This window comes from Hyperoodon ampullatus (genome assembly GCF_949752795.1).
Source record: "Hyperoodon ampullatus genome assembly, chromosome: 1".
NCBI lineage: Eukaryota > Metazoa > Chordata > Mammalia > Artiodactyla > Ziphiidae > Hyperoodon > Hyperoodon ampullatus.
Window position 1 is genome coordinate 81,922,980 of NC_136914.1, and position 26,085 is coordinate 81,949,064.

The window sequence follows — 26,085 nt, forward strand, 5'->3', positions numbered from 1 at the left end:
ATGTCTATTCTGACCTTTTGGAGTCTTCTACAAATGTCAATTAGGTTAACTTGTTTTGATAGTATTATTCAGGTCTTCTTTAGCCTTACTGATTTTCTGTCTGTTTATTCTATTGATACTGGGGAGGAGTGTTGGAAGCTTCAACTGTAATTGAAGATCTGTCTATTTCTCTTTCCTGTTCTATTAATATTTGTTCCACACATTTTGAAGCTCTGTTGTTAGATGTACACACATTTAGGATTGTTATGTCTCTCTGGTAAATTGATACCCCTCACGATTCTGTAGTGTTCCTTGTTTATCCCTGATAATATTCCTTGCTCTGAAGTCTGTGTTTCACAGAGTTTTTTTGCAACCAGAAGGCATCAAGACCCAGCTATAGGGGTTACCAACAGCAACCCTTCAAAATCTTTCTCTCTGTTCCTGTTTCCATGATGAGGCCTTCTCAAGCATTGCCTGGGCACCCAAGCCCTCTGAGGAAGATGAGCTAAAAAGAAGCAGGTTGAATGTTGATTTTGTGGCTCTTAAGAGCTAAATGCTGAGATATTTCGGTAATAATATGGCTCCAGCCATGGGATACTTATAGTGAGAGGTGGCAACGTGGATGATGAGTATTGCCAGGCAGGCAGGACAACAAGCAGTACTTGGGCATCCAGTAGCCAGGTGTCCTGCAGCTCCCCAATTGCATATCACAGTCAGCCGCAGACAGTTGGGAAGGTGCAGGAAAATGTGGAATTTCCACTCTCAGCTGGAAATCCCCCAGCCCAGGGAAAGTGGCAGGCAGTCCTTAGGGATTTGAGAGGGCTGTGTATATGGTGGGTATGGGGGTTTAGGTTTTTGAAGAGTGAGATGGGGAGAAGGACTTGAACACCAGTCACTGTGGGAGGAAGAACAAGCTAAAACAATCTTATGCATTATTTGGGCCCTTTTTCTTTAATATTATTAATTTTATATCTCTATCACCATGTCTGGAACTTAATAAAAGCTCATTAAGAATTTGTTGAGTGAATAAATGTCTAAACTTGAGAATAAAAGGCTCTCTTATCTCTATTTATATATATGTCATATATATATCTCTATATATCTCAATACTGTGACCATGTCCTTTTCTTTGACGATTATGTATTAGTCAGCTATTGCTGTGATAATAGTGCATAATAAACAACTCTAAAAACCTTGGTGGTTTACAACATCAAGATCTTTGAGTCATGGGTCTGTGGGTTGACTGGGTGACTTTATTTTAGTTTGAGTTCAAGTCTGCTCCCTAAGTCTCTTGTGAGATCAGCAGCTACAGGTCATGGTGGATTCAGAATATTAAGAGGCCAAACCAAGCTGGAAAAGTACATTTAAAACCTCTGATTGCATAATATCTCCTAATATTTCATTAGTCAAAGCAAGTCATAGAGCTCAAAGTTAGACAGGGAGATATATATATTATTATATATAGTGTTTGTTATACACTATTATCACAGCAATAGCTGACTAATACATATCCTTCAAAGAAAAGGATATAGTTATAGTATTGATATATATAAGACATAGAGGTAAGGTCCTTTTTTCCTTAGGTTTAGGCCTTTATTCATCCAACAATTCTTAATGAGCACTTATTATGTTTCAGATATGGGGACACACACACACACACACACACACTCTTTTACATTGTCCTCACAGCTACTCTGGAAGGCACAGCAAAGCCACATCACAGAATGTGGACATATAATTCCATTACAGGGAGAGAGTAAAGAGCTGTGAACAATAATCCAATCTGCCACAGGTACCTTCAGTAATAACTGCTAACACACACATATGGCAGGCACTGTTCTAATCACTTTACATATATGGACACATCAGGTTAAAGTGCCTTTTATTTGATGGCTTTAAGGATGGACACAAATGTAGAAGTTTAAAGTGGTTTTTGCTTAGACTTATAGGGTTTTAAAGGAAACTGAAAGTTACGCTTGTGATAACGTTGCAATGGGCACTAAAATTTTAAAATTCTATGTAAAAAAACATACATCATGGAAAGAGTCCAAATATTTTGTGTTGTTATTCTAGGAGTTGTATAAGATTATTTCAGTTATTGTTTTAAAATCTTCTAGAAGCTGTATATACCCTTGTGTTTACATCAATAAATATCAATCAGTAAATATTTATTGTATTCCTATTGTATACAAGACTTTACTGTGCTGTACTGTGGGTGTTCCTGCCCTCAGGGAACTTAAGATTTAGCCAGGGGAGAAAGTCATTTCTATGAGGACAGCTAACCATAACTCAAGACAGTAAGTGCCAAGTGCCAAATGGCAGCCGTGGGACAACAGAGTTCTAAGGAAGGCTTGGTCTATGCCTTCATCCTTCTGCAAAAATTCTTAGAGTCCTGTCATTAAAGGGTTCATAAAGAGGAGTCATTGTAAAACCCTGGGTGCCTCCACACACCTATTTATTTGACTCATGTCCTGTCCACAGGTTTCTTTGTTCCGGACATTCAGAAAGAAATGTGAATTGTCATGTATTGAATCACATCCTAAGACTCCAAAAGTGTCCTAGAGAAACAGGGAGCAAACTGTGTTACACTTCACTGGTCTGGAGAACATGGTGGCTGTCAATGCTCCTTCCTTTGCTCTATCCTCCACTCTTTATTTCTAGGTATCAAAAAAGAGTGCAGCCCAATAAAAGTAGATGTTTGTTCCAAGTAGATGTTTGTTCCAAGACACCAATGCTTACAAAACCATTTGCCACCTTATACGTCAGTGTCTTGATTTCTTTGTTTGTTCAAGGGTCCTGAGGTGGTTCCTGTCCAAACATGGGGAACTGAAAGAGAATTTAGAAGTTATTTTCCTTTCAAAGCCCTGCTTTTTTTTTTTTTTTTTTTTTTTTTTTTGCCAATCCCAAGTCTGAGACAAAGGTAGGGAGAGAGAGGGATACTGTGATTCCTGAAACATAGTACTATGAAAATTTATGTTTGACCTCAAGTTTTTCCTCCTTGAATGATTTCATAGGGATAAGGGATTTTTTTTTCATTTTGATTTTTCTCTCAGCCAGTTCATTATTGATTTTAAGTATTTTTGTTCAGACACATTATACTTTTCACAGTTCTTTTGTTTTTTTTAATTGGCCCTTAACTCATATGCAACGCTATATAAAATGGAGGTCAGCTTAAGACCTCAAATTCGTGCAAGTCATAAAACACTTGTGAAGTGGCCCTGGACTTTTTTGATCCATGAAATAAGATACCTGTCCAAACACTCCCTTACCCTGGAAAATGGGCTTCACTGACCAAGGTTTCAACTTCCATAGTCAAATTTTTGGATTAAAAGTGTTGAAATATGCCCTTTGAAGGCAAGTATTCACTTATTTCCACAGAACAATCCCCCCTTTAAATTTTGAGACACAAGAGGAAAATGTGTGCCCATCTCACCTTTGAGGAGTGGTTATGAAGTGTGTGGGTTTAACAATCCCCTAACCACAAGGCTGCTATTTATACTCTTTCTGTGATTTTATCCACCAGGTTTGCTCATCTACCTCTTTTACGCTTATGACTTGTGTCCCAAAAACCACAGTGTGCAGAAACCCTCAAGAGGAGCTGGGTTTTCATAGACCATTGTGTTACACTGCCCTCTGCAAACCTCTTAGGCCTTTCTCTGCCAGGAAAGGAAGGAGGGAGGGAAGGAGGAGGAAAGAAAGAAAAGGCAAGGAGAGAGGAAGGAAGGGGGAGGGAAAATGGAAAGAAGGGAGATAGAGAGGGAGGGAAAGAGAAAAAGTTTGTGTGTGTGTGTGTTTAATATAAGTGTAAGAACATTCACACAAGCCATAAAAATTGGTTTTTACTTCATCAAAATTGCAAACTTTTTCTCACCGAAAGATATGATAAATATGGAAAAACAGAGCATAAACTGGGAGAAAATATTTGCAAACACAGACCTGACTAAAGAAGGACCTGAATGTAAAACCTAAAGCTATAAAACTCTCGAAGGAAATATTGGAGAAAATCTTTGTGACCTTGGGTTAAAAGATTTCATAGATACTACACAAAAGCACAATTCATAAGGATTAATAAGTTGAACTTCATCAAAATAAATAATTTCTGTTTAAAAATACTGTTAAAAGAAGAGCCACAGGGCTTCCCTGGTGGCGCAGTGGTTGAGAGTCCGCCTGCCGATGCCGGGGACATGGGTTCGTGCCCCGGTCTGGGAGGATCCCACATGCCACGGAGCGGCTGGGCCCGTGAGCCATGGCCTCTGAGCCTGTGCGTCCGGAGCCTGTGCTCCGCAACAGGAGAGGCCACAACAGTGAGAGGCCTGCGTACCGCAAAAAAAAAAAAAAAAAAAAAAAAAAAAAGAAGAGCCACAAACTGGGAAAAAATTTACTAATTGCATATCAATAAGAGATTTGTATCTAGAACAAAGAAAGAGTCTTGTAACTCAGTAATAAGAAAAGAAACAATCCCACCAAAAACAAGTGAAAGATTTGAACAAACTTTTCACCAAAGAGGAGACACAGATGCAAATAAGTATATGAAAAGATGCCCAATATCATTAGTCATTAAATAAATGCAAATTAAAACCATAAGGTACCCCTACATACCTATCAGAATGGCTTAAAAAAAATGAACAAACAAAAAACCTGTAAATACCAAGGGCTGGTGAGGCTTGGGATGGTACAGCCACTTTGGAAAAAAGTTTGGTTATTTCTTATAAAGCTAAACATACACTTACCATGTGACCCAGCAATCCCACTTCTACATATTTATGAAATGTATATTAAATGAAAATATATGTCCACACCAAACCCAGCTATTTATTCATAATAGCTCAAAATTAAAAGCAACCCAAATGTCTATCAACTCATGAATGGATACACAAATTTTTATGCTATATCCATACTATGAACTGCTAATTCATGCAAGAATATAATTTTAAAATTTGATGCTAAGTTAAAGAAGTCAGGTTCAAAAGGTTACACGTAATATGATTCTATTTATATGAGAGAAAATAGATCAGTGATTGAGAGTGGAGAAGGGATTGATTACAGAGAGACTCAAGGGAACTTATTTGGGGTAATGGAAAATTTGTATCTTGATTGTGTTGTATATATTTGTCAAAACTCATAGCACTATATACTAAAATGTAATATTTTCTGTATATACAGAATATACCTTAATAAACCTGATTAAAATAATTATCCACCTTTACCATAACATTAATAGATGTATTTAACATTAAAAAAAGATAACCAGATCAAATTCAGTGTAGAAAGTTTAGAAAACACATTAATAAGCAAGCAAAAATTAATCAGCTGCAATTACAGTACCTATAGATGGTCAGTGTTAACAATTTGATGTACATACATTTTCTGATATACATTTTTGTAGCTCACTTTGATTTCTTAACATATTTACACATTTCTCTACACTATCGCTTCCCATGGCTGCATGACATTCTGTTGTATGAACATACTACAGATTATTTAACGAATTCTCTATTACTGGACATTTAAGTAATATATAATTTGTTATTTTCATAAGTAGAGCTGCAATAAGCATTCTCATATATATATTTGTGGATAAGCATGATTTATTTCTTTAGGATAAATTCCTAGGCATGACACTGCTGGTTCAAAGGAAAGCCATATTTTTAGGGATATAGGTGTCATCCAATTGCCCTGCAGAGAGTTTGCACCAATTTCCATAAGTTTATTTTTAAGCTCTCTTTATTTTATCCCCATTTCACAACCTTCCTCATCTTGCCCTCTCTTAACAGAAAAATTCTAGCCAATAAACAAAGTATAAGAGGACTTTATGAAGGGCTGCACATAGAGAAAGGGGATGATGGAAAAGAATCATATCATTGCTTCCGGTCCTCCCCCACCTCCTCCTGCCCTCTTCATTTCCCATGTGTTGGAGCTTATTTTTTCTCCACCAAATAAAGTCAATTTATTAGTTAATAATTCATTTTTCTCACAGATAACTTTAGTTACCAAACTAAGGGGTCTGAAGTTCAATGGAAAAAAAAAATCAACCTCACATTTAATTTTAGCTAATGTGTGATTATTTCTGATCAGCATTTTGTGTATGAGAACCTTGTGTAGAGGCACCATCCTGATGGCAAGGACTTTGAGAGGTTTGAGACCCCAGGCCTGGGCCCCTGGGTCTGATGGAAACAACCTTTGACCAGGAATAACAGGTCCGGCGTCCAGGGACCACCCTGTCGCTGGCCTGTGCTGAGCTCTGATCATATCACCTCACCTTCCTGTGGCCTCCTGTGCTCACTCATTACTTTAATGAGATATAATAATGTCCCTCCTACCTGTTGTTGTGAGGATAAAATTGGATGATGCTTCTGAAAGCCCCTCGAAATACATCAGAAGTGATTCGAACATGCACGTGACTATTTCTTATTTTTTGTTGTGATAACACTGGTGAACAGTCTCGACAGGACCAGCTGCAGGCCCTCAAGCCTATTCAACACCCCGCACCCTGGAGAGATGAGCTGAGTCCTCCCTCCCCTCGCTGAGCCTCGGGTCTCACCTGTGGTGCTGTGGGGGCGTGTTCTCACAGAGGTCCTCTCTGACCAGCCTCTCAGATACATTCCTATTATTATTTTTCAGAGTTTGGTCTTTATCCTGCAGATGTCTAGGAGCTGTTCTGATTACATTTAGGGGAGCTGGGGGGACAGCAAGGTCAGATCTGCAGCAGCAGCAGCAGCAGCGGGGGAAGAATCAGAGGGTGCCTATAGGTTATCTATTTTCTCCCAGTCCCACTCCCCTCCCCCTTCCTGGCTCTGCACGGTGTCTCGGCAATTATGTTTCCCAGGCCCCTTTGCCATTTGGCTTCCATTTGGATGAGACTCTTGGAAGGCACTGGCAGCAGCCTGGCGGGAGGGAGTGGGGGAGAAGCCAGGGTATTTTCACCCCCCTTCGGCCTCTGGCAGCATCTCACTTAGAGGCTGCATTTCTCCATTTCCTCTGTGGGAGAGTCCTTCCAAACATTCCAGCTCCTGCCATGTTTCAGCCCTGGTCACACAGTGCCAGTCTTTGGGCTCTGGCAACCCTACCTCCTTCCCACATCAGCAGCTTCCTGCACATGCTAATCTTTGAATTGCCTAAGTTCTCCTGTTGGCTCTTGACTCTTCTTTTGCAAACCAATCCCCTGTGTTCAGTTCCCACTTTTGGAAACACCTAGAATGGTTTCTTTTATTCTGACTGAACTCTGAGGGATACAGAGGAGAACAGTGGTGGATAGCAGTTCAGCACAACAGGCATCGATTACAAACTTAGGGAGCAGGTCCAGCCTCCTGGGAAGATGAGCACTTAACATGGACAATTTCCCTGTACTGTGGTACTAAGTGCAGCACAGGGGTGGGCATGGGTCTGAAGGGAGACCGGTGACAAGGCAATTGTCACTGCAGTGGTCCAGACAAGACACTCTAAGAGCTTGAATAAAGGCAGTGGTGGGTGATCAGAGAAAGGACTTGATCAATTAGATGTGAAAGATGAAGGAAAAGAGGGACTGAGAAAGATCCCCAAGTGGCTGATTTTGCTTTCACTACCTCTAGAGAGTGAACTTCTCTCCATCCTTCAAAATACAGTTCAATACCTCCACCGGGCTTCCCTGGTGGCGCAGTGATTGAGAGTCCGCCTGCCGATGCAGGGGACACGGGTTCGTGCCCCGGTCCGGGAAGATCCCACATGCCACGGAGCGGCTGGGCCCGTGAGCCACGGCCTCTGAGCCTGTGCATCCGGAGCCTGTGCTCCGCAACGGGAGAGGCCACAACAGTGAGAGGCCCGCGTACTGCAAAAAAAAAAAGCTACCTCCACCATGATATCTCCCAGTGGAAATTCTTTTTCCTGTCTCTATGCTTTCATAGCACTTTGTCTCTTCACAGCTTCAGCACCCCTCCCACTTCTCTTATATCCTAACAAATTGCCTGTAAGATCTGGCATTTACAAAACACTTACTATGTGCCAGAAAAGTAATAACCTGTTCATCATTTTGTTCTCACAACAACCCTATAAGGTGGAAGCTATTACTATTCTCTGTTTTGCAGATGAGGAAACTGAGTCAGGGAGAGATTTAATGATTTGCACAAGGATACACAGCTAGAGCCAGAAATTGGTATATCTTCAGGGTTTATGTTCTTAACCATCATATCACATAACTCCCTCTATAGTATATCTCTATGTACAATATTTTTACTGTTTTCCTACAGAGGAACATTAAGGTTCTCAGGAAGCTGGTTTGGGGTATTAAGAAGCACAAACTCACCTGTTTCTTGAACACTCCAGGCATTTGCACATGCTGTTCCCTTGCCAAGAACATGTTCCCTGTGCTTTGCACAGTGACCTCTGCTCATTCTTCAGTTCAGGTTTCAGTAGTACTCCCTGAGTGAGATCCTCCCTGCCTGGCTAATAAACCAGACCCTGTGCCCCTGCCTTGTTGTTCTCTAGAATGAAACCCCTTCCGTTTCCTTCAGAGCACATTGTTCAAGTTATGCACTTATTTGTTTGTTTACTTGCATAGTTTCTACCTCCCCCAACTAGACTAAAAAGTCCAAGAAGGCAGAACACATGTCCACTGTACTCACCACTGGTTGCTCAGGGCCTCTCAAGGGCCCTAGCACATAGTAGGAACTCAATAAATGAGGAAGGATGGTGTCTTCTCACCAAAGTACATAAAACTTGTTCTCACTCTCATACAACACGATTGTGAAGAATTAATTCTGAGCATGAATTAGATGGAAGGAGCAATCAGGCAGAAATTAAGAAGTGGGAGTTTTAAAAAACACCCCAAATGGGGGATTAAGAGGTACAAACTATTATGGATAAAATAAGATACAAGGATATACTGCACAACACAGGGAATATAGCCACTATTTTATAATAACTATAAATGGAGAATAACATTTAAATATTGTGAATCACTATATTGTACACCTGTAACATAATATGGTATATCAACTATACTTCAATAAAAAATAAATTTAAAAAATTATAGATAAAAAATTGAAAAGATAAAAACAAACAAACAAAAAGATCTGAAATGCCCTAAAGGCAAGAAAAGAATAATATTAACAAAGTGTTCTCAAAGAGAGTAGTGCTGGTGAACTAATCAATGGAATATATAATTTCCCTTCAAAAAATGACTAAGTCTGCTTGGGCTGAATTTGCTCCTGTTTTGCTATCACTTTCTTATCTGAGAAGAACCCCGCCCACATCTCAGTTTGCCTGAGCTGTGCGTGCTTTTTCAAAAATTCCCTTCACACCCTGACTCAGGCTCTGGGTGAGGTGCTGTGGGAAACCAAGATGTCAGAGTACAAAGGGTGAATTTCACGGTTAGTCATGAAGCCCCTGAATTTAACATCTGTTTGACTGCAAGTATAAATTTTGCAATTTTGAGATGAATGATGTGCTGTTTAACCTGAAAGCTAATTATAGCAAGAAGGCTGTATGTTACCAAATGCTTGTCACTGAGTTAGGAAATCAGCATACACAGGCCCTGCTTTTGCTCAGGGATTATGACATGTATCCATGAAACAGGTAACCTCCAAAATTACAAGATACCAACAGCTTTTGAATTTTCAGCTGAAGAACTTGAATATTTTAAATAATTCTGTTCTTTTGAGTAATATATCCTACTTTAGGAACTGTCATCTGGCTAATAATAGTACAAAACCTGAAGTAGGAAAAGGATTTTTTAAAAATTATTTAACTAGGTGAAGAAAATACTGACAAGATATGAGATATAAGGGAAAGCAGTTTGGCAATTCTCCTAGGGGTCCTTATTCAATCAGCAAGTATTTGTCAGTAGTGTGATCATGTCAGAATATGCTACAGATGAATTCATATCCATGTTTCTCTAGCCCTTGGAAGCCCATTTTAAAGACTAGAAAACTAAGGCATAGAGAAGCTGAGTACTTCAGAAGGTCATCCAACACCTTGCTACTCAGAGAGTAATCCCTGGACCAGTAGCATTTACCTGGAAGCTTTTTAGAAATGCAGAATCTCAGGGCCCCCAAGACCTACTGAATCAGATCCACATTTAAATAAGATCTCCCGGTGATTTGGATACTCAGTCAAGTTTGAGAGGCACCAGTTTGGTAAACCATGTTGGAGGTGGTATTGCCATCCTTATCTTTTGGCTTGATTAGACTGCCCCACCTTGGGCCTTAGTTGAGATGTCACCTCCTCAAGGAAGTTTCCCATGACTTTCTTAATTCCATTAGTTGGCCTTGCCATGTGATTTCAGAACACTCTACTCTTTCCCAGTCATAGAATTGTCGCATTTTATTGCCAAGCAGGGCAGACAGGCAATTACGATAAACTCAGTGAGGGCCAGGACCAGATATGCCTGTCCCCAGGTGCTCAAATGCTCACTGGATACCCCAAAGAGGGCCATGCATCCAGAGGTATCTTCTTCCCCAAAATGGTTTCATTGCAAAAACACCGAGCCCATCTCTGTATTTAAGATGACCATTTGAACCTGGTCTTTGAATGGTCTCCAGTTAAGGGCTCCAGGGCAATCTGTAATATTGTCACTTCCCTTTAAAGCCCTAGACTGCCACTCATGAGGTCTAGTTAATGAACTTCAACAGATGGTAATAACCACACCTCAAGTATCATCTCAATAAAATGCAGTAATTAGGACAGCACCTTTCCTAATTACCACAGTCCACAGGGCACAGCCCCAGGAAACAAACAAGCCCTTCTCTGCCAGCTCTTCCTAGTCTCTCGCCAATTTACAGAGTGGTCCTGTGCCTTCCTGCTAAATAAACTGTCTTGTGGATTAGAAATGAATTGTTGCCTCTCTTTCAATGATGTTTGAAGTTCTGAGTACAACAGTATTTGAAGTCATCAGAGGTCACCTCTCCAGTGGCTAATTAATGGGTTGTTGCAGGGGGCACAGTCCCTGAGGAAGCAGTTTGCAAATGTCCTACACACATACTCTCTCACACAGACACACAGACACAGACACACACAGACACAGACACACACACACACACACACACACAGAGAGTCATGGAAGATGTATGAATTGGCTTTGGAGGCTTTCTAGCTCTTCTGAACAAAGTGGTCAGTTCTTCTCCAGCTGCTTTTTAAAGTTTCCCTGGGATTAAAGCAGCTCAGGATCTAAGGTGAATTTATTTCCAAAATCTCCTTCCCATGTTAGTCTGGTTCCTACATAAAACTTTTCTTGAAGATTGGAAAACAAAGGGTACAAATAATGGTATACAGGAAATGGAGGCAGCCATGGTATGAAATGGGAGTAAATTTACACCATCTCAGGGGACACAGGATTGATGCGGAGGGGGCAGTGGGGCTGAATTTTCAGATGAAAAATCTGTATTGAAAAGTAGAGAGAAGTGCTTGAAGGTAAAAGTTTAAAGAGTAAATTTGAGCGGCTCTAAAAGATACTACCTAGGTGAGTTATGAAACTACATTTCTAGAAATTCCTTTAGAAAAGAGAGTATTCTCTGGACTAGTTTAATTCTCTCTAGAGGCAAAAGAATGGGTGTCATAACCTTTAGGAGAATACTTTGATTTTTTTTTTTCTATTCTCTGATTTCCCTTTCTGGCAGTATCTGAAAAGGTCATGACTTTGGCCCCCTGCTTTTTACTAGTCAAAATTCTTTAAAAGATTCACCTTCTCCATAAAGCCTTTATAAACGAACTAGAAATAGATTTCAAAGTTTATTGTTTTTCTGAAGGAAGAGAGGGTGACTGACGTTTCATGAGGGCCTCCAAAGTGCCAGCTCAGTCTAGGCTCCTTGGTTTATGTCATCAGATCTTCACGACAGCTCTGTCTATCTATGTATTCAGTATATTTCATCTATTTTTCAGATGTGAAAAGTTTAGAAAGATTAAACATTTACCTACGTCTAAGCAAAGTAACTCAAATAATTAACCCTAAAACTTATATAATTAACTTTAAAACTCATACTCTTTTCCTTATTTCACACTGCTTCTAAACTTGCCCCCTGCTTTTTATGGCATGCACATAGACAGACATGCAGACAGACAGACACACAAGACCTAGCCTCAACGTTGAACAAAATATAAATATTTTTATTTGTACCTACATTAGATATCTGTACTATTTATAGCAACCATTTTTAAGCTTTCTATGATTGGGCTCAAATGTTGAGAGTATATATATATATAAACACACACACACATATATATGACACTGTAAATTCCTCAAGTGAAGGGACCAACATTTTCATTCGTTTCTATTCCCCCTCCCATCAGGCCCCCTGGCTCTAGCACATACAGTGCTTACACTCAGTAGACATTAGTACATGTTTGATAACCAACTGAGGACGAGGGGCCTATCTATTGAATTTGCTTTTTCATTAGTCTTCAAAAATCCTGGCAAGGAAGCACATGAGAGAGTGTCCCATTTATAAAGGCATCTGTCCCACTACAGATGCCTAGTCTGGCATCAAAACTGCTCTTTTAGAAATTGTTTCTCAACTGGTGTTCCATTTTAAAAACAGGAATATCCTAAAAGGACCTGGAAGTCTTTGTCAACAGCTAGGATATGGATGGGCACCGTGACCTGACCTTGTCAAAGTCCTTTCAAAGCTATGAGATTGTAATGCAGGATGAGTCAGGACAGGAACTAATGACAGTGATGTCAGGCTGAGCCATTTCTTGGATTTGAATATTATACTGGCAGCCTACGCTCTGTTTTCCATATCTTACAGGATATGCAATTGGCTATTAACTAGATTTTAAAATATTTTTCTTATGTTATCATGTTAGATTTTTTTGTTAGCCTGTCATGGATTTAAAGAAGTGCATTAGTTAGTGTCCTAGCAGGAAAAAGGGAGTATATGCAAATGGGGTAAATAAGAAGAGTGCATTAAAAGGACAATTTACCAAGGAGCAGGTAGAGTTAAGGGAAACTGACCAGGATGGAGCAGGAACCAGGATGGATTAGCAACCCTGGGGAGCAGGTCCACACTTGGCCTGAAGGGGCAAGAAGAAAGATTGGTCACTAGAACCTGGAGGAAATCACTGTGTACACAGGGCCACTGTGACCTTCAAGTAGCAACAGGCAGCAACCTTGAAAGGAACGAGCTTGGGAAATCAATACTTTGACCTCACTCTTTTCCTTCCCTTTTATTTCTCCCATTTGTTGGACCCAACCCAGAAGGCAAGGGACTCCTGAAGCAGTTCAGACAAGTCAGCCTTTCCAACCACAGGGCAGCAAGAAGAAGGGCAGGAACAGACCTGTGGGCACACGGAAATGTCCAGTGAAGCAGCATTCCTCAAATCTTCTTGTTTGGAAACTCTCTCTCCTGGATGTTAAGAAGTGTTCTTTAGGAATAATAGAGAGGGTTGAGCGAGAGGATAAGTTTGGAGAACACTGAGTTAAATGAAGTTAAACAGATCTTTTTACTTAGGACTTCTTAGGAGCTCTGAAATGTACATTGTGATTCTTTAATGGACCACACTTAGTTGGCCCATCAGTTTGATGGGCCATAGGATTTACCAAACTTAGTTGGCCATGACCATGGATCCTTTACTTTAAAAGTATCTCACAGCTCTTGCATCATCAAGAACTTGCTTTAGTTTAAAACCTATTGATTAAAAGCAAAAGCAAAAAAAAAAAAAAAAGACTGAAAGGATAATACAGAAGTTGATATTGCTAAGTTACAGCAACAATCCAATTTTTAACAGTCAATGAAAAGTGACTCCAAACCAAAGGGGAACACACCTTGTATTTAACTAGTCTGTGTTTGGCTTTGCCATGCAAGAGTGAGAGGTCTCATATAAAGGAGGCCAGCCAAGTCCCATGACATCAGCCCCAACATGGGTCCAACTGGTGACGGTGTCACTCTCTTCTTTTCTTCTAAAACTATGGAAAATGCCAGTTGCCTCCCAAGACCACCCACAGTTGCCCTATCACCCTCTGCACGTGCTAGGGCAACTGTGGGTGGCCTTGTCTGCACTTGACAATAGGACTGCCTGATTCTCAAACCAGCGTGGGCTGAACCAGTCATCCAGTTAACTCATTTTGGTTTTCTGTATCATTCAGCTCTCTGAGACACAGTATGGTAAAACCAACCAACCAACCAACCAACCAACCAACCAACGGCTTATTTTGCTGATTGATTACCAACTGCGTAAATAGTAGTTTCCTTGCTAACGTTACTAACAATCCTCTATTCATCTATAGCTTTTTACCACTTTTAAAGATTCCCACATAGTTTCTTCTATAAGCATTACAACAGCTCTGGGACATGATTGTGGCTCTTTACCAGCAGGGAAACCAAGTCTCAGGAGAGCGAAGTGACTTACACAAGGTCACTTGGCAATGTTGGAAATGTAAACTGGGTCTTTGGGTCCCTAAATTGATGCTTTCCCTATCTTGTCTATATAATGTGAGGAGGAGAATTGCTATTTAAAACACAAAGCACCTAAGGGATACTGCATACATTCAGACAAGAGAATCTACCTCTGTAGTGCCCCCTTTCTCTCACAGAGACTAGAGGGAGATAGAAAAGAAAGGTCACATTTCAAAACTTATTTCCACTCTTTGTTGCTGCTAAGAGGGTAGCACCCAGAGTGGACTACCCGGGGCTTGGCAGGGCACAGTCATGACTCTTCAGTTATGCAGTGGAGTGGAGGGAGAGTAGAGATCAATTCATCTGCTTTAAAAAGTGAGGAGAACTGAGTTTGAGGGAGAGAAGAAAACAAAGAGTGGTAGTGGGAGAACAGAAAATAAGGAAGTCTAGAGCAAGATTAAGGGAACAAAGACACACAGTGGAGGATTTACTAGTAATGAGACAGAAGGATTTACAAGAAGAGGAAGGTCCATTGTTCAACTTGAAGATGTTTAGAGTTTTGGTGCCATAATTCTTTTTTGAGCCTCAAACTTAAGCCTTGAATGGATGGTGTTCTTGGAGAAATCAAGGGAGAAATCTGTGTGCCCTCACATGGGGTAGCCCATGGACAATGGCAAGGTAACTTGTTCACTGGACTAATTCGGGGAAAAGATGCTCACAGAAGTGAGCTCATTGAAGTGATGCTCATTGAAGTGATGGGGGGGTGGGGTGGGAAGAGAAGACCCAGAGAACCTTTCCATAACCCCAAGAATCCCCAGAGGATTTGGAGGTACAAGTGTTACCACTAGGTGTGGGATGGAGTTGAACAATTTTGTTGGCTCCCCAAACAGCCAAATACTTTGACATTGGGGTTCTTGCTGCATGTCTCCCAGCTGTCCCAACACAGTGGTTTGCTTTTCTCAGAGGAATTCCTGGCTCCCAGGTGCCTACTTTTCAGGCCTCGAGCACTCAAGGTCTCTCTTCATATTCTTGTCAGCCACTGGGTAACTGCAAGAAACCCCCAGTTTCTACTTCACACTCCTGACACCAAAAGCCCTTTATGTTGTGATACCTGCAGTTACAGGAAGCTGTTTGTTTATTATAACTGCTCAGCCTCAGCTGACCTGGGCAGGGCTCCCAAACACTGAAGGGAGTTGGCCTACTTTACAAGAATACCACACCTATCAGTAGCCCATTTCCTGGTGATTCCCAGAAAGCACTGACTCTGCACACTGGCTGTGCCCCAAGGATTCCACACTGTTCTGGAGATGCTCACTGGCTACTTACCTGTCCTCTGCCCTGTTTTGGTGCCTACTTTTCTCCACTATTCATTTCTCCCATTTGGTTAAGATCTTGTCGGCATCACACAGGAACACACAGTACCCAGCAACATGTGAGCACAGAGAGGATGGTGAGATGATCTACCCCCAGTAGGTGAAAAATGGCCCCCCCAAAGACGTCCATGTCCTTCCTAATCCCTGGAACCTGTGACTATGTAGTAAAAGGGACTTTGCAGATGTGATTAAGTTAAGGATCTGGAGATGGGGAGATTGTCATGGATTATCCAGATGGGCTCAATGTCATCACAAGGGTCCTTATAAGAGGGAGGCAAGAGAATCAGAGTCAGAGAAGATGTGATGATGGAAGCAGAGGCAGAGAAGGACATGTGACAACATTACACTGCTGGCTTTGAAGATGGAGTGAGGGGCCCTGAGCCAAGGGATGTGGGCAGCCACTAGAAGCTGGAAAAGACAAGGAAACAAATGCACCCTTAGAGCTTTCAGGAGGGACTCAAGCCTGCTGTTACCTTGATTTTAGCCCAGGGAAACTTAGTTTGGACTTTGACCTCCAGAACTGTAAGATAATAAATATGTGTTGTTTTAAGCCACTAAATTTGTGGCAGTTTGTCACAGTGGCAATCGGAAACTAATATACTACCTCAACAGAGAACGGAATCCTAAAGAAATGAAACATGGGTCAGAAAATATTTTATATTGTAACAGTAACCTAACGTTAAAGAACTGCAAAGTCAAAATAAAATTTATCCAAGTCCCATCACCCTATGGCAATAAGTCTGTCATTAGATCCTGTTTCCTTTCAATATTTGGCACTATGTATTTTTAAAATGTGGCTAAAATTAGAATACATGTAAAATGTTGTGATTGCTTAATCATAAGCATACTTCTAAATTGCTACCATGTCTTCATAATTATCATCCTAAATTACTCCACAGTACTCCCCTGGGAGAATCTGCCATAACTTACCAAATGTTTCCATGGCTGTTAAGCATTTTGGCTGAAGCCAACGTTTGCTCTAATAGAAAATGAGTTAAATGAGCGTGGATCATAGGTGAGCACAAGTTTTGGTAGCTCAGTAGCTGAACAGACTTGGGAAAAGTACTTCAAGCCTCTGGGGCCTCATTGAAAAATAAGACCAATAGCTGCTATGCAGAGGGGTGCTGTAAGAATTAAATGAGATACTGAAGGTCTGGTGCTTTGCATGGTACTGAGCACATAGTGGATTCCTAATAAATAATAATGCATGTTATTCCCTTCTTTAAATGGTAGTAGTAATTTGATAATAATCCTTTGTCACCCAGGCACAAATTTCTGCAGTTGTTTCATAATTATTATTATTATTATTGAGATAGGTCGATAAGTCTTTTAACCTACAGATTTTCCTTCCATATCTTTTATTTATGTATTTACTTCCTTTGCAAATTATTTGTTGAGGAGATGGGGTCCTCTATCCTGAAGAATGTCCCTCAGTCTGGTTTTGCTGATTGCACCTCTGTGATGTCATTTGACATGTTCCTGTTTCCTCTGTATTTTCTGTAAATTGGAATTAGAACTAGAGATGCTATCAGCTTCAGGTTCAATTCTTTTGGGAAGAATACTTCATAGATGGTGCTGTGAACTTTCACAAGGAGACACATGAGGTCTGGTTGTCGCTCTTTTTACAATGTCAGCCTCACTCATAATTTTTGCCTAGGTTCATTAATTTGTTAGGAATTGTAAAATAATGATATTTTAATTCTTTTTTTTCCATGTATTAGCTGGAATAATTCTGTAAACTTCCTGTCATCAACTATTTGGTACCCTGAAGGACATTTTGTAAGGAAAATGCAAGTTAAGTGTTTGATTCTTTATTTACCAATTATTTTTAAATGAGTTGGTTTCTAGTATCTGCTAACAGAAACAATAAATTTAAAAAAATCATTATCATTATGAACCCATTCATTGTAGGTAATTGCAGTAAGAGTCCTTACTGAGGCTCAAATTTTCCCATCTTTAACAAGTGAGATCCTCTTCAGATTGGCTCCTGTGTCTGTTGACAGTGTAACACTTGTAATCTGATAGCTTCCTTATTCTTCTAAGATATTCATACTTACACCTCAGACATTTCTTGTGTAGACCTAGACTCAATCATTTCTTCAAGAGTCCTTTTGGTACAAAAAGGTATTTAGAGACCACAATCTGGGACTAAAGGTATTCAGTGCTATTGGGGTAGTCACTATTTTTAGGCCTTTTCAATAGACGGGAGTTAAGATTTTTTAATTAAGGAGAAAATACATCAAAAGTGTATAACAATATTGCAATTCAATTCCAGGACTCTATGGGCTCTTAACCTCATTGATCAAATATCTGTATCTCTTTCCTCCCTGGTCCTTAACAACACCAACATGTTGACAGTTATCCCAAGGGTTTAATCCCATAATATGCACACAACAGCCTCAAAATAATTATACTAGCACTATCACCAACAATAATTATTGAAAAGAATTTAAGATTTTTTATAGCTGTCTATCTTTTTTTGGTCTTAGTTTATATCCTTCTTGGGTGTCAAATCAACTTACTATGTTTTAAAGTCGTTTAAAATGCCTTCTATGTGGTTATGCCACCAATTCCATGTACTGTTAGGTTCTTATATTTCATTTTAATTTTTATCTTTAGGGACTTAACACACTTTTATTTCATAATTACACAAAATATTTACATGTCCCTAAGTCAAATCTACAAACCTTGGTACATTTAGAGAAGTTCAGCTTCTGTTTCTGTACATTCTACCCTATTTCCTCCCCCATCCTATGATAACCATTAAAAATCTGTTTTGTTCTTCCCTTGCATCTTAAAATCCAAGCAAACACATATATTTGCTATCTTGCCCTTTTCTAGATAAGCTATGCATACCTTAAAAAAAAGTCAATTTTTAAAGAGTAGTTTTAGGTTCACAGGAAAATCAAGTGGAAAGTAGAGTTCTCAGATGCTCTCTACCCCCTCACATGTACAGTCTCCCCACTATCAACATGACCCACCAGAGTGGTACATTTGTTTCAATTGATGAACCTACATTGACACATCATTATCACCAAAGTCCATAGTTTACGTTAAGGTTCACTCTTGGTGATATACATTCTATGGGTTTGGACAAATGTATGATGACATGCATTCACCATTATAGTATCATACAGAGTGGTTTCACTGCCCTAAAAATCTTCTATCCCTATTCAGCTTCCCTCCTCTCAGCCCAGATATGCATACATTTTCAATTTTTTTTTTAATCCAATGTCTTAGAGATCACTATAGGGTATTGAGATATTCCTTGAGCTTTTTTTTTTTTTAATACCTACAGCATACTCTGCAGTGTGGCTGTAGCATAAGCTATTTAATCTCTGTGCATTAAATAGCTGCACTATACAATTGCATTGTATGGATACATCAAGATTTATTTTACCATTCCCCTATTATTTGTTATTTAAGTTTTTACAAAAATTGCTTTGCTATTATAATTAGTACTGAGAAGCTTTTCCATATATTGTTGGAGTTTCTAACTGTATTGCTAGGATGGATTCCTACCAAAAAAGTTATTAAGTATATGATACAGCTATTGTATTTCACCAAACTAGCCCAAAACTTTGTGACTTAAAACTAGCACCATTTGTTTAGTTCACAATTCTGGGGTCAGCAATTTGGCTTGGCTTTATCTACGTGGTTCTTATCCTCTTGAATGGTCTGAATCATGCATCCATAATCATCTGCTAGATGAGGTGGGGGCCAGCTTGTCTAAGCTGGCATCCACTATGATAACTTGTCTGTGCTTCACCTGCTCTCATTCTCTAGAAGGCTGGCCCCAGCTTGTCACACGATGAATGCACAGGGTTTTAAGAGAGCAAGCAGTGTATGCAAGACTTGAAATTAGCATACCATCACTTCTGGTACATTCTATTGGCTAAAGCAAATCACAAGGCCAGCCCAGATTCAAGGAGTGGGGAAATAAACTCCACCCTTGGATGGGAACACTGTAATGTCACATTGCAAAGGACATGGATACAGGAAGGGGCAGAGAACTGGGGCCATTTTTACAAACCACCTACAACTTTGGGTCAAAGGATATGGATCTTTAAAAGTTCCTAGTGTGTACTGGAGGACCTCATCCTTTATTCTATCTTTTCCCACATGCCTGCAGTTCATTCAGTATAAACAAGCTGTCCTCCATTTCCATCTGGGCCTAAATCTCTAGGAGTAATCATGAGTAAAATTTTAGGTAATATGTATTTGAAGTCTCATTGACTGCAGTGCCTGCAAGATGAATTCATGCAGTGTATATCTCAACAAATTCAACCTGATTACCCAGTGTGGGTCTGAAAATTCCATTTTGCTTAGGGGCCAACCCAGCAGACTAGATTTACAAGAGGGTGGTATCAGTACTTGGATTTGATTTAGATCCCCACAATTACTCTGGAGCTACTCCAAATTCATGCCCCCTCCAACTTCCCTAGAAACTTCTGGATTCTCATGGGATGCTCCAGATAAGAATGGAGATACTCCCCAGCTGGTGCAGCAGAGGAAGCAGTGCCCTGGAAGACAGGGGAGATGGGTTCTATCCCTGTGTCTGCTACTTCCTGGCTTTGGGTCATTGGACAGTTATCATCTCTCTGAGCCTCAGTTTCACCATCTGTAAAATGGAGGGAATAAGACCTATCTCAGAGAGTTAAAGTGAGGATTCAATGTAATATGTTTTAACATAGTAAATGTAACGTCTTTCCTTTACTCCCAGATTTAACAGTTGAGGACTGCTCCTAGCTGATAGGAGATGAGGGAGAAGGTAGAGTGAATCCTCCACTAGCCCACAAATACCTCAGCCCTCTCAAGGCACAGCTGACAGGGCATCCCTTTGTCTAAGCATCTGGCTTGGGCATTGAATATTTCATAGGCCTAAGTAGTTACTTTAAGAAAGGTCAGCAATGACACAGTTCAGGTCAAAACTCTAAAGAACATGGTACCCAGGCCAGTGCCAAAGATGTGGGTGGCTGTGCTGCCCTCCTTGATTTGGATGTGCTCTGCCTGTGCCTGCACGGGGCCCCATGTGTGGGGCTGCTACCTCTTTACAAGCCCCACACCCTCACCCCTGATGCAGGTGTCAAATAGCACAAGGAGAGCAAACCTGTTTGCTTCAACATCTGACTCATCACTCACTCCTAGCTTGACAGCCTTCTGAGCTTGTTTCAGACTTGGCTTTAAAAAAAAAAAAAAGGTGGAGGGTGGAGTGGAAATAGGATCTTTTTATTAGAGAACACTTTCCTGAGGGGTTATTTTCTTGAATGTTAATCCAGACCCAGGCTGTTATTCTAAAGGTGCAGTGGAGGTAAAACTTCAGTTTGGGTTTGGCTGTTAACCCATTACTGACTCACACAAGATGGCACCCTGAGGATTTGTGTAAGGGCTGAGATGCTCCAAGAGCTGCCTATTGGGAGCCAAGGACCCTGATTTTTCTCTGTAGACTGAAGGCCCACTTCTATCATTTACGCTTAAGATGAGGAATTCCTGCTTATAGGTAGAAAAAGCTGCTGGATTCCATACAATATCTCTGGGTCTGGTCACTGTCTGGTAATGGGTTTCTTGTGGAATTAAGTTTGACCCAACACTGATAGCCATTTGCATGGGCTGTATGGTGGCTACACAGAATGCCAAATAAAGTTTGAAAGCAAAAATTCAGGCCCCAACAATGGGGCAAGGGTTGGCAAATTATGGCCCCCAGGCCAAATCCAGCCTGTTGTTGCCTGGTTTAGTTTAGTTTTGTTTTTTAATTAATAAGCTTTATTTTTATAGTAGTTTTAGGTTCACAGCATAACTGAGCAGAAGGTACAGAGATATCCTATATATCCCTGTCCTCACACATGTAGCTTCCCCCACTACCTACATTCTGAATCAGAGTGGTTGATTCTAAATCAGTGAATCTATACTGACACATAATTAACACCCAAAGTTCATAGTTCACATTAGGGTTCACTCTTGGTGGTGTTCATTCTATGGCTTTTGACAAATGTATAATGACAGTATCCACCATTGTAGTATCATACAGAATAGTTTCACTGCCCTAAAAATCCTCTGAGCCCGGCCTATTCATCCTTTCTTCCCCCCTTCACCCCTTGGCAACCACTAATCTTTTTGCTGTCTCCATAGCTTAGCTTCTTCCAGAATGTCATATAGTTGGAATCATACAGAATGTAGTTTTTTCAGATTGAATTTTTGCACTTAGTAATATACATTTAAGTTTCCTTCATGCCTTTTCATGACCCATAGCTCATTTCTTTTTAGTAGTGAATAATATTCCACTCTCTGGATATATCACAGTTTGTCCATTCACCTACTGAAGGACATCATGGTTGCTTCCAATTATGAATAAAGTTGCTATAAACATTTGCATGGAGGTTTTTGTGTCTCTGTAAGCTTTCAATTCATTTGGGTAAATACCAAAGGGTATGATTGCAGGATTGTATGGTTAGAATATGTTTAATGTTGTAAGAAAACCACCAAACTGTCTTCCAAACTGGCCATATTATTTTGTATCCACCACCAGCAATAAATGAGAGTTCTTGTTTCTCTATGTCCTTGCCAGCATTTGTTTTTGCCTGTGTTTTGGATTTTGGCCACTCTAATAGGTGTATAGTGGTATCTCATTATTTCAATTTGCAATTCTCTAATACCATATGATGTGGATTATCTTTTCATATGCTTACTTGCCATCTGCATATCTTCTTTGGTGTGGTGTCCATTTAGGTCTTTTGACCATTTTAAAATCAGGTTGTTTTCTTATTGTTTTAAGAGTTCTTTGTATATTTTGAATAATAGTCCTTTATCAGATGTGTATTTTGCAAATACTTTCTCCCAGTCTGTGGCCTGTTCATTCTCTTGATATTGTCTTTCACAGAGCAGAGGTTTGTTTTTTTTGTTTTTTTTGTTTTTTTTTGCGGTACGCAGGCCTCTCACTGCTGTGGCCTCTCCGGCCGCGGAGCACAGGCTCCGGACGCGCAGGCTCAGAGGCCATGACTCACGGGCCCAGCCGCTCCGTGGCATGTGGGATCCTCCCGGGCCGGGGAACGAACCCGCGTGCCCTGCATCGGCAGGCGGACTCTCATCCACTGCGCCACCAGGGAAGCCCGAGTAGAGGTTTTTGATTTAATGAAATTCAACTTATCAACTATCTCTTCCATGGATCCTGCCTATGGTATTGCTGCCTATTTTTGTAAATAAAGTTTTATTGGAACACAGACACACTCACTCTTTTATGTATTACCTATGGCTACTTTTGCTCGAAAACAACAGAGTTGAGTGGTTGTGACAGAGACTGTATGGCTGGCAAAGCCTGAAATATTTACTATCTGATTCTTCACAGTTGCCAGCTGCTGGGTTAGACACATCCTTCCAGACACACAGCCCCATTCCCCACCATCTAGCTCTGTGGGACACCCTCCTCTTTCTGAGTTGGGCTCCCTTGAGCCAGCGTGCATCTTGAGTGTAGGGGAGGGCCTAGCCTCAGAGCTGATGGTACCCAGGACCGGGCCCATAGGCCTTCAGGCAGCAGTAGCTCAGCAACGGCACCAGAATGCCCACAGCAGCCTCAGAAAGATGGGGAGGAAGCCTTGCTCTCATAGTGGGCGCTGGGCCTTCTCAGATTTCACAGGAGAGCTCCTCTCTGCTGTCCACCCTCCTAGGGGTCAATCCTCTAGGGTATTCCAGTAAGTAATGAAGAAACAAAGCAATTACTCTGATGGGGCTTTATCAATCTCCTAGGGCTTCTGCAACAAAATAATACAACCTGAGCGGCTTAAATAATGTATGTATTGTCAAATAGCAAATTCTAGTCCTGGAGACTAGAAGCCCAAAATCAGGGTGTTGGCAGGGCCACGTTCCCTGTAAAGGTGCTAAAGGATCTGCTCCAAGCCTTCTCCAAGCTTCTGGTAGTTTCCTGGGCTTGTAGATGCTGTTCTCCCTGTATCTTTGCATCATCATTTCTCTGTACCCTGTGTCTAAATTTACCTTTTTTATATGGACATAATTATATTAGATTAGGGCCCATCCTAATGATCTCACTTTAATGATATATGTAATAACACTATTTCCAAAGAAAGTTACATTCTGAGGTGCTAGGAGTTAGGACTTCAACATATGAATTGGGGGGGGGGGTTACAATTCAACTTATAACAGGGGCTCTCTCTGTCCACTGCAGGCTTATGCCGCACCACAAAAGGAAAGTCTATTAACTGCAATGAACAGAAAAAATCTATAATATATAGCTCAATAATTTATTAAACATCTTCATACAAACCACCATGGTGAACTCTGAATCATTTAAACCTTACAAGAATCCTTTGCAAATGAGAAAACTAAGTCCCATTTGCTTACGTAATATCTCAAATGGTAGAGTGGGGTTTTTTGGGTTTTTTTTTTTAATTAATTTATTTTTTGACTGCGTTGGGTCTTCGTTGCTGTGCGCGGGCTTTCTCTAGTTGCAGCGAGCAGGGGCTACTCTTCGTTGCGGCACAAGGGTTTCTCTTGTTGCGGAGCATGGGCTCTAGGCACACAGGCTTCAATAGTTGTGGCTTGCGGACTTCAGTAGTTGTGGCACATGGGCTTATTTGCTCCGCGGCATGTGGGATCTTCCTGGACCAGGGCTTGAATCTGTGTCCCCTGAATTGGCAGGCGGATTCTTTTTTTTTTTTTTTTTTTTGCTGTACGCAGGCCTCTCACTGTTGTGGCCTCTCCCGTTGCGGAGCACAGGCTCCGGACGCACAGGCTCAGCGGCCATGGCTCACGAGTCCAGCCGCTCTGCGGCAAGTGGGATCTTCCTGGACTGGGGCACGAACCCGTGTCCCCTGCATCGGCAGGCGGACTCTCAACCACTGTGCCACCAAGGAAGTCCGGCAGGCAGATTCTCAACCACTGCGCCACCAGGGAAGCCCCTGGTAGAGTGGGTTTGAAACCTGGTTAGCCTGATTTTGACCTTCCCATTACACCAGTAGTTCGCAAACTATTATCCTGGAAACAGCAGCATCACTATTACCTGGTAACTTGTTTGAAATGCAGACTCGTAGGCCCCACCCCAGACCAACTGAATCAGAAACTCTGCTACAGTAGTAGAGAGGGATTGTGATACTACCAAAGTTCTAGAATCTCTGCCAAGCAAGAAAGCAGGCAGGTTGACACTTATTAAGTACTTAACATGCCAGGCACATGGCTGATGGCCTCCACGTAAACTGTTTTATACAATTGTGGTAGGCAGAATAATGCCCCCCAAAGATGTTCATGTCCTAATCCCTGGAAACTGTGACTATGTTACCTTACGTGGTGAAAAGGAATTTGCAGATGTGATTAAGTTAAGGATCTTGAGATGGGGAGATTATCTTGGATTATCAAAGTGGGCTCAATGTCATCACAAGGGTCCTTATAAGAGAGAGGCAGGAGGGTCAGAGTAGGAGATGCAACAATGGAAACAGAAGCAGTGAAGGAGATAACTCAATCTTACAGTACTGGCTTTGAAGATGGAGGAAGGGGCCACAAGCCAAGGAATGCAGGTGGCCCATAGGAGTTGAAAAAGGCAAGGAAACAAATTCTCCCCTACAGGCTTCAGAAGGAGCACAGTCCTGCTGAGCTTTGATTTTTATCCCAGTGAGACCCATTCTGGACTTTTGACCTCCATAACCGTAAGACAAAAAAATATGTGTTGTTTTAGACCACTGTGTTTGTGATAATTTGTTACAGCAGCAACAGGAGACTGAAACAATGATCTCCCTAATAGTCCTACTAGATCTGTACTGCATCTCTCCTGATGAGAGGAAACTTAAGGTCAAAGAAGTTAAGCAACCCCATGATCCCATAGCTAACTGAGAATTTAAACCCAGGTCTGTGTCTCCAAGCCAACTAGAGCCTTACTATTCAAAGTGTGGTATGTGGACCATAGCAGCAGCATTACCTGGAACTTTTTAGAGAAGTGCCGTCTAAATCTCCATCCTAGACCCACTGAAGCAGAATCTGCACTTAACTCATGGGCACAAATTAGTTTGAGAATCCTGCACCATAGCACACTTTATCCTATGATGTGTCCTGTTTCAGAAATTTCCCGCCTTTTGAAACATACACACTTGTTCAAAGTGACTAAAGCAGTGCCAGGAGTCAGGATCCCTGCTAGAAAAATCCTCTTCAGGAGATTGGTTACTATGTTTTGATCTATGCAAATAGCTCACTTCAAGCTGCAAAAGCTGATGCCCAGAGCAGCCTTGCTCCCAGCGGCCAGGTCTCTGAATCAGAAGCTAGTTCAAAGACCCACCACCATTGAGGCCAACTTGGACTTCTCCAGCAGGTAAGCCAATAGAAGGTAGAGGCTGTTTGAACGATGTAGAGTACACAGACCAGCGCTTCTCAAGTGGTGATGTACACATACATCACTTGGGAAGCTTATTGAGATGCAGATTCTGCTTCAGAAG